The following is a 10879-nucleotide window of genomic DNA, read 5'->3' as shown; positions in this document are numbered from 1 at the left end:
AGCCATGATTCAAATATTAGCATTGGGAGATCCAAGAATATTTAGAAGGAAAGGAGATAGAGAACTACAAAAAATCTGGAGAAGTTTCTTAGAACTCTGAACAGTTCTCCTTTAGTTTCTCCCTCCCTTCCTTTCTTTCCTCTGTCCCATTTTATGTTTCTTCAATTGTTAGTCAACATATATTTATTGAGAATCTGTGCTAGGTAGTGGGGGATCATGTACACGAAAAGTAAACATATGGGGACATACACACATAAAAATACAGGATCCATTTCTTTAGAGTCAAATGAAGAAACATAAGCACAAATAAGTTCAATTCATTTTAAGCTGTAACGGAATTGCATTAAACTTGCAATGTGAGCACAGAGTTATAAGGGTCAATTCACTTGGGAAACTCAGAAAAAGCTTCACAAACGTGGCAAATACTTGACATGATTGCTAAAGGAGAGCTGGCCACACAGACAAACCTAGGAAACAGGAGCAAGGACATTCCAAGCAGGAGTAAGGTGTGAGAAATGTGGCCTATTTAGGCCACTACAAGTACTGATGGAGCATAAAGTGTGAGGGGTTGGGGGCAGGGGCAGGAGGTCCCAGAGAATGAGGCTGAATAGATTGGAAGGGACAGATATTGAAGGGCCTTATATATCATAGTGAGGAACTTCAATCTTATCCTGTAAGCAATGAGGAACCTCTGAAGAATTTTCAGTAGGGAGGTTAACATGATCAGCTTCTCACTTGCTTCCTGGCAATAATGTGCAGGAGGAATTGCGGGCAGGCAGTGAGACAACAAACAGCATCGTAAGGCAGTCAACCATGGCCTGATATGGGGCATGGGCAGAGGAGATGAAAAAGAGGTGATGGATAGAGAGCTAATAGGAGGTAAAATTGACAGGATATGGTGACTGGAGATTAGAGGACGGGACAGCGTGAGGGGTAAGAACAGGATGGTTTTGAGGTTTCTAATTGGGAAAGAGTACATGGCAGTGTTATTCACTAAGATAGGGAACACCTGAAGAGGAAAGACTTGGAACAAAGATCATGACTCTCAGGAGCTCATCAATTGGAGCTATAGATCTAGGCCTCATGAGAGAGTCTGGAGAGATATTTGGGAATCACAAAGATGACAGTATAAAGCCATAAACACTAATAGTGTCACTGTTAAGGGAATAAGCTCTTGTCAAAAGACCCAGGTTTGAAGCTAGTTCTCTTACTGACCTTGCGCAAGTTGCTTAAATCTGAAAAATGGTGTTAATAATGCCTCTCATACACAAAGAAAGAATTCAATTAAATGAGAAGGTATCTAAAGCTCTCAGGATGGTGTCTGGCATGCAGTAAGCGCTCAGGAAATGCTAGCTTCTATTATTCTGATGAATAAGATTAACAGATTAGAATTAATCTATCCACTAAATCTTGTTGGGACACCTACTATATTCAAGGCCAAAGAAGAGAGGCAAAATGATAGAAACCTGGGTGGATGGATACTTAAGATGCACAGCCCATGGAGAAAATAGAGTGAGAGATCATATAAGTAGGAGAGACAGACAGCATCTTGACTGATGGTAGAGAGCTTTCAGAGAAGAGAAAATGTTAAATTCTACCCATGTCACATAGCTAATAAATGTTTTTGGGGAGTTAGTAGTTACTAAGTCATTGGTGAATTTAGTCACTGAAATGCAGGGGGGAGCAGAAACAAACTCACATTTCTTGATGACTAAAACAGAAAGGAAAAAATGGGAACAACGAGTGTAGATTACACTTTTTAGAAGCTTGACTGTGAAGAGGAGAGATATAGTTAGTAACTAAACAACCAAGGTAGTTTTTATTGAAATTTAATTAATTTTAATTTACTACTCTCAAACGTATGTCATTTGAGCATATTTATACATTGATCAGAAAGAGCCAATGGAAAAGAAAATTCTTAAAACATAGGAAAAAGGTAAATCATTGATGGAGCAAGGTTACAGCAAAGCAGAAGGCTTTAAGAAGGGTAAAATCCTATGCCTCAGTGAGCACAGAGATGTCAGACCGAGTGGGTGCTTGAGGTACCTTTATCATCCCTTGAAGAATAGAATTCCGTTGTCTGTTTTGTTAAAAAAAAAAAAGTAATATCCTAAGTTCAACAATTCTTATAAGAAATTTATGATAAGATAACCAGTGAATTTCTTTATTGTAAGTGATTTTAATGGTCATCTCCTATCTTATCACAAAGTGTTTAAGATACTATAATCCATATATCATTAGTTTAGCAACCCTGGATAAAATTATGAGCTTCACTTCTGGCTATCTCAGTCCTGTAACTATCCAAGATAGATTTTTTTTTTTCATAATTTTCACAGAATGTCCCTGCGTATCTGGCTGTGCTCTGACGCAGAAATTTCTACGTTAGACTTTGTCACTCTTACCGGTTAATTTATCCAAAGCTATCTCACAGTTCTCGAATTCCTAATACCTTTATGATTTGATGGCAAAACACTATGCAGTTACCTAGAGCAAGGGTCAGCAAACTTTGTCTGTGAAGGATCAGATAGTAAATATATAAGGCTTTGTGGGTCATACAGTTTCTGTTGCAACTACTGAGCTCTGCTGTTGTAGCTTGAAAGCAATGAGAGACAATGAGCTTAACAGTCAATGAACTTAAACGTTCATAGATAATACTTAAAAAGAATGAACATGGCTGTGTTCCAATAAAACCTTATTTACCAAAACAGGCAACAGGCCAGATTGAGCTCTGGCCACAGTTTGCTGATCCCTGCCCAAAAGCTTTCTCTAATCTCAGTAGATTCTAGATCTTAATAACCAGAGGCAATAACGTAATGCTGGTTAACTGCTAGTTTCCCATCTTAGAATATGAATGACAGTTTCACTACCTCTTGCCTTATCACAGCCAGAAAACCAATTCCGAATAAGTCATCTTCTCTGAAGATCTGTTGCCTGCAACACCTTCACGGTACAAATTTCAGAATCACCTAGCATTCCAGACGAAAACAACAGAAACTGACCCCGGATAACGAAAGCAAAAGGAAATTTACTGGAAGGATGTTGTGGGGCTCACAAGTCAGCTCGTTTCCCAAGCACAGGTCCGCTCTCCTATACCATCTTCCCATTCTACTTGATATCATGCTAGTTCGTGGCATAAAATAACATCATGATGACATGGCCTATAGATCAGGAAGTTGCAGGCAATCTAGTGCCTTGGTCAGGTAAATGAATGTTAGGGGAGATAAATACCATCAAATACAAAAACTTGATATCTCAGGGACATTTCTGGGGGACATATCAAAATACCTCCTTCAAAATGAAGGACATGTTGCCATTCCTTCTGTAACTTTCCAGGAAGAATGAGATTTGGTGGACCTCTTTGAAAGGTTATGGCAATAGATGTAATTGTGTGCCTTGTTTCAACCTATTTATCCAATGATCTCAAAAGAGCCATCATGGGATGGATCCAAGGGTAAAAGAAGGCTCTCTAGTAAGTTCAGGCTGAGGTGAAGTGGTTTGTCAATAGTCCCTTATGATACAGTAAATCCAATGGTGCTGGGGAGCTTGAGGAAAACCAGGATGTTGTATGGACCTGCTTTAAAACAGGAAATTGTGACCAGGTGACACATTCTCCTTATGTGTGTCAGAACATTAACATGTGCGTGCATGTAGATACCATCATTACATAGGAACTGAGTCAACATGCCAAGTCAGTTTTGACGCTTACTAGTTTTCCTCTTTCATCGACTCAAAGTCCCAGGCTAAGTGAACATACCTTAAACATATAATAGCTTCAGTATGAAGAGTACCCAGGTGAAAAAAAAGTACCAATATTCCACTGTCTGTATCTTTCTAACTATCTTAGAGGAGGAGAAATGGAAATGTGAGAAAGCAAACATGTAAATTGATTTTTAAACCACTTGTTCAAATTAGTTTAAAATGCTATCTTAGTCAAGGATCTCTTAGTTGCAGGTAATCGAAACCCCCTGTAAATAAGCCAAAAAAGAGGAATTTATATAGGATAATGGGATATTTCCCAGCATCCAAGAGCAGGAGGTAAAACTGGGCCTCCCAAACAGCTGAAACTAGGAACAGGAAAGCTGGCAGGGATGCAGGCTACTCTTCCTTGTGTCTCCCTCTCTGAGGGTCACATGATCTCCCATCTCTGCTTCTTTCTCTAAGCTTCATTCTGATTTCTTTCTGCAAATTGCTTTCTCATCTTTCATGCACACAGAGGAAAACGGGCCATTCCACATTCCTTGCATTTATATGTCCTTAGTTCATGCAATTAGCACACGCTAACATCTAGAACACGATTCCCAGATTCAGGGGACAAATTCAATTGGCCCACTGGAGTTCAGGTCTTCAACCCTGGCCTAATCTTCTATGGCCAGGAGGGCAAAGTCACAAAACATAAATGAGGTTACCACAGGGGCATGGACATCAGCTTTAAAGAAGAGTAGGTATCTATTACAGGAAAATATAGAAGAGTAAAGACGATATATGGAATCTGGTTATCAGTAAATGATTTGAAAGATAGTAATAAACAGAAACCCTCAATGGAGAAAGTACAGGCAAGAGGAAATAAATTTGGAAATACACATATGCTGCTATCTCTGAAGGAGATACAGGGACTGGGAACTTAGAAGGCCAAATACAACCTTCTAAGGCTATTTTAGCAAATAATATTGTACCTGTCCTTGAGATTTGCTATCAAACCAATTTCTCACCCTTCCTCTGCTCTGTTCTGTATTTTAGGGGGATGACTCCCTACAAGGTACAATTCCCAGCTTCGGAATCAGCTGACTTCCACCCGGGTTCGGCCAATGAGAGGCACTGGCAGGATACCGCAGGACTCGGGAAAGAGAGAAGTCAAGAAATTTCTCCCCGCTTTCCCAAGAGAGCCTCTCTCAGAGTAGATTCGTTCCTCCATGGTCCCAGCTTCCACTGAACAGGCCAGCTGGGGTTCCAGCTACTGCTAGGCGAGTCTGGTTCCACCTTCTCTCTTTGTCCTTCCAGCCTGAAAGCTATAGTGATTTTCTTCTGCTGCTAATCTCTGCTTCTACTGTCTCCCATTTGGTTTTTCAGCATTCCTATCACCTGTGAAAAATTCCTGGAATAAATTCATGCTGTCTTAAATACTTAATTTATGATTTCCTGGTTGGACCATGATCGATGCAAGTACTTTTGAGGGTTTTTGATTGCCAAAGTTTCTCTGAAGTCTCAAGGCACTGCAGTCAGGGCTGAAGGCAAGAATCCAACCTTTAAATATAAACCTCCATATGCTTTAGGGACTAAGAAACTATCATTGTTTTTACTTATCCCTGGTAGCAAGTGAAATCAAGATTAAGTGATGACCAAGCAGGGAAAAACAATTGTTGGACTTAGATAAAAGAAGAATTTATATCCAAGTACTACTTTTCTTTAAATTTCTGACCGTATTGCCTTCCTCACCCTGCTGAGCAGGAGTGGGCCTTCACTTGCAGCTTATGCGTGAGGGTTGTCCCTCATCTATTCTAAGATTTTGTAGGAACTCACAAAAGGTGTTTCCTCTGGGTGCCAGGGCCCACAACTTGGCTAACAGAGTGTGAACCAGATTTCAGCTCACAGAAGTCTAGAAACTATCATTTGGCATGGAATGAGTGCAAAGGGAAAATCATGGATTTAGAAAGCTTCCAGCAAAAGGAACTACACTACTGGTGTATCGCCCCCAAGCCCTTGACCATGTACCCTGCTCCCAGCTCGTAGCTGCTGGGAATGTTGCCTGCTAATGGCTCACAGTTGCTCCCTTCTCCAGAGCTTTGGCATTGCTTTTGGCTAACGGTAGCCACCACCCAAACTGCTCCCTCTTCCTAAAGCCAGTGGCTGAGTATGTGATAAATGACATACAAAAGCGCTGATCCTCTTGCCTCAGGGTGATGTTTCTGTGCAGTCATTTATGCTCCGGAGCCTCATCCTCTGTGGATTAGGCTAAGGCTAGACTTCATCTGAGGCATCTGAGATGTCATTCCTGTGGCTATTTTCCCTTCCCTCTGCAGCTTTCTTCATTCTCTTATAAGTGCTTCCTGAAGAACGTTCCCTCAATAAGTCACATGTGCCTGAATCCCTGTCTCAGGCTCTGATTCTGGGGAACCTGGTCTAATACAAGCACTAATTATGATTTTATTTTTAATCTCTAGAGAAGGACAAAGAGATTCTGGAGAAAGACAGTAATAATTTAAACAATAAGTTACATTTTGATAATGTAGTATCAAAATTTAGGGAATTAATCTTGAAATAATAGGAAAATTTGTAATTATTGATGATAGGGCAAAATACTTTTTTGACATTGGGAACTCAAAAACTGAGAAAACAGAGCAGGGAAATAAGTTTTAAAACTTGTTCTACGTTCTATAGGCTTTTCAGGTTATACATATTTCTATGTATGAAGTACCTATGAATATGGCTGAGTGGTGTGATCTAACATTCTTGAAAATCTTTTTTGTGGGAGATCCTTGAACTTTAGTTCTATTTAGTAGTAACAGCTACCACTTACTGAGCAACCATTAAGGGCCAGGCCTTACAGCAGATGCTATTACATACATGATTTCAATTTTACTCCCTACGATGATCCCATGAGATAGGTATTAGCTCCATTTTACAGATGAAAAAGCTGAGGTACGGTGAAGTCAGTTTGACTCCTGCAGAGCTGATCTTCAATCTAGGGCTGTATGACTATAATGTCTCTATTATTTTCATCATATTATGCTGCCTCTCAAATGAAATTTTTAAACACATTTAATCAACAGCTGTTGCTATGTAACGAACCAAATATATCCACATATTCTGTTATACTTTTTTGCCTTTTCTATTTTTAGGCATAGGTGAAGGAGGATTTTGAACTACATAATTCCTAAGGTGCCCTCCACCTCTAGCACACTGATTCCAGGCAAAGATATTGAGCTGAATCTCTCCCAAACAAGGAATAAGGAACTTATTCTAATGTGACCACTGACCCTGGCTAAATTGAGTTTTCAACGTTTTTACTCATCTATTAAAAAAAACACAACTAATATTAACTTCTAGCCAAGGGGAATTGAAAGGCAGGACTGATTTAACAATTATCAGGCATTATACAATCTAGTTTTGAATATAAATGATACATATTAGGTCTATAATTCCATGAAACCACAGTCACCAATTCCCCTTCCTTTCTGCCGAGGTAATTAACAGTAGGATTTTCATGCTCAGTGGATTGTAATTCTTACCACCCCCTCTTCCAGTAGATGCAGGCTTTCAATAAGGCTTATGTACTCATTTTTAAAACAAAAAAGTATTTCTAATAATGAAAAAATAACATTGTTTATATGCTCTTATGCACTGCCTTTTTACCCATTACTTTTTAAAATGCTGGATGTCTTTTAAATCCAAAAAATATGAGATTGATTATATAACTTTGAACTGAAAAGAACTTTAGCAAACATTCATTCATTCCTTTCACTTACAAATCAGTAAATGGAAGCACACAGAGGTTAAGTGACTTTACTAAGATTACATGGCTAGTTAATAACAGAACTCAGATTAGAACAGCTAATCCCTCTTGGTTCTAGCAGCTGTTTTGCCAGATGTGAACAATGAACACATTGTGTCTACAGATTTTACCCCATCTAGGCTTTAAACTAACCAGAAGAAATCCCAACGGTTTTTATGAGTTCCATCCCAAAAAAGGAATGGGATTCACACACGGCCTGTATAATGCTCTAGGTCTTACATGCTGGGGGAGAGGGAGGACAGTGGTTGTTGTTGGAGGTTAATTTAATCCCCGGGATGACCTTTTGAAGGTCAGTCCATCATAATCACCAGGAGGGCTTTTTAAACAGAGATTGATGAGCCGCGCCCGCTGCAGTTCTGATCCAGTTTCTGATTCTCATTACTGACCAGAGAGTGGGACCTGAGAATCTGCATTTCTAACAAGTTCCTAGGTGATGCTACTGATACCGGTAGGGGGAATCACATTTTGAGAGCTACTGGTCTATATCTCCCCCAGTCCCTGGGGATGGCTGGTCTACTTTTTGTCCTGGTTCTTGTTTTCCCTCCAGTTTCCAATACTCCTTGGTAGTGGATTTGCTTCCAGAGTCGCTCTCCCAGACTAAGATAAGACTTGATCTGCTGTTCTGGCAATTGCATGACGCTAAAAACTATTATCCCCAGAAATCCCTAACAGTATACCCCACATTTCTCCTCAGACAGGGTCCCCGATACCTAAGCCTGCTCAGGAAAGAAAAAAATCACTTCATGCCCTGGACTTCAATTAGTCTGCTGGACCGTCTAAGGCAGAGGCCATTCCTGTCTGCTGCTGTTAGCCACAACCCCTCTCCCTACTCCCATTAGGTTGTGGGCAGATTTTTGCATATTCTGTTTTCTCTCAGGTACTCTTAGAATATCACATGCTTAGTACTGTGTGGAAGATGCGACTATAAGAAAACCTGATTTTAGACGTGATTTCAGAGCATGTCTAACTATCTTTGTACCTTATGAAAAATGTTCACATATTGTTCCTTGAATCAGAAATGATCATGTGATCTACACATATATATTTAATATTGTATAGGTTTAAAACTAAGAATAAGAAGATATAAAGATGAGTAAGACATGATCCCAGCTCTCAAAGAGCCTTCAAGCTAATGGAGGAGACAGACATTTAAAATGTGATTATAGGGGCTGGCCCACAGCCTAGTGGTTAAATCTGGTGTGCTCTGCTTCAGCAGCCCAGGATCAGTTCCTGGGTGCAGACCTACACCACTCGTTGGCGGCCATGCTGTGGTGGCGACCCACATACAAAATAGAGGAAGACTGACACAGATGTTAGCTCAGGGTGAATCTTCCTCAAGCAAAAAGAGGAAGATTGGCAACAGATGTTACCTCAGGGCGAATCTTCCTCAGAGCAAAAAAAAAAAAAAAAGTAATTCTAATTTCCAAATGGTAAATCTGTGTATCACTGGCTTTGACAACATATTATGATATATTAAAATGACATACTACAATTTTCTTTAATGGGTCAGCTAAAGAGCTATTCATAGATAAATGACATCAAAGTATATAAGCTCATAGTACCAATCCATTCAACCATTACTAACTTTCTAAGGACAAATAACCTAGTTAATGTGGAGGAAGAAAAAACTGCTAGTTCTTATTAAAGTAAAAATATGGAATAAAAAAACTGCTTACTTCCTAGAGACAAAGTTTTACAATTCTTTTATGTCTGTAATATGCATGTAATGCAGTACACAAAACGCTATCACCCTGATACAATAGGAAAGTATTATTTATGTTTAATATATTATTGCTTTGTCCTTATAAACACTTCCTACAGAGTCATTTAATGTCCTAACGTTCTGGCTGTCTGTTGCCATCCTCTCCCCAACTGAATTAACCAGCTGCTGAGTGCCAATGAATACCATTCATATGTTCAGGGAATTTCTGACCTTATGAATCTGCAGATCCCTAAAGTTGAACCTGAAATCTCTGGTCTCTTGCAGGTAGGGTACAGATATGTGACTTTTATCTAAACAGACCAATCCATTGGCAACTATGATTTCAAAGCACATAAAGAAGGAGGTGGCACAAGGAATCCATTCTGGCAAAGGTGTCAGCAGAAATATACAGCTTTTAGAAACCCAGAAGAGATTCTAGTTTCTAGTTTCCAACTTTAGCAGTGGATTTACGGAGTCTGTGTCAAGAGATGATGACAGATGAAAGCTCACTGGAGCAGTTCCAGAGTAAAACTTGGGTACAGTTTCTAGTTGCATAGAGAATGAATCAGGAGGTCTAACATTTGACCAACAGAAAGAGAAGAGAAAAACGTGTGTGGAGAAAATAGCATAAGAAAACTTTCCAGTACTAAAGGACATGGGTTTTTAGAAAGAAAGGGCCTTTGGAATTCCCAGGACAACGAATGTAAAAAGATCCCAGTATGGTACATGATTGAATTTCAGAATTCCGTGAGCAAACAGAAGATCCTAAAAACTTCTAGGGATAATAAAAAGTCACACATAGGAGGAGAATCAGAATAACATCATCATATATTACCAGCAATGTTGAAAATTAGAAATCAATGCAACAACACCTTCAAATTCTGAAGGAAACTGATTTTCAATCTAAAAGTCTATACCTTGGTAAAGTATCAGCCAAGGGGGATATTAGAATAAGACATTATCTGACAGCAAGGTCTCAAAAATTTTACTTTCTACACGTTTTCTAGGGAAGCCACTAATGGATATACACTAACAAAACAAGGGAATAAACCAAGATAAATAACAAAGGATCTAAGAAACAGAGGGCCCAGTGCAGGAGAGGTGAAGGGAAACTCCAGACAACAGCCATGTAGCCAAGAGAGCAATAGTCTAGGTTAATACAGCACGGTAGAGAGCCCTGGGAGAGAGGTCTCTGACTAAAACAAACAAAAAACAACATAAGTGGATCTAACAGATTTCTGATATGTTTGATTATGTGGAAAATAGAATGGGGTGAGATTTTTATAGTTGTTAAGGAATAGAGAAGAAATAAAAAATTAAACAAAAAAAATTTAAGGAAACCACTAGGAGAAGAAAACCAACAAAATCAAACTGGTACAAGTATGTAAAAATAATCATAGGGCAATACTTGATTCAGAGAATAACAAACATTGTTCTGTGTGATAATGATTTAAACAGAAGTTGTGCTGTTAACCATACTAGGGGAGGAGAAATGGGGAAGTGGTAGTTTGAGATAAATCCTCACCATTTATAATAGGAAGTTAACAGATAATGCTTTAAATTGATCGATCAATACACAGTAGCTTAGCACATTATTTAGAAAATACTTATGTAAGTACGAGAAACAAGTTCAAAGTAGATGTCTGGGGAGAGCACATGGGATAGAG

Source organism: Equus asinus, chromosome 1, assembly GCF_041296235.1.
Source record: "Equus asinus isolate D_3611 breed Donkey chromosome 1, EquAss-T2T_v2, whole genome shotgun sequence".
Classification (NCBI taxonomy): Eukaryota; Metazoa; Chordata; class Mammalia; order Perissodactyla; family Equidae; genus Equus; species Equus asinus.
Note: the sequence above shows the minus strand (reverse complement) of the source record.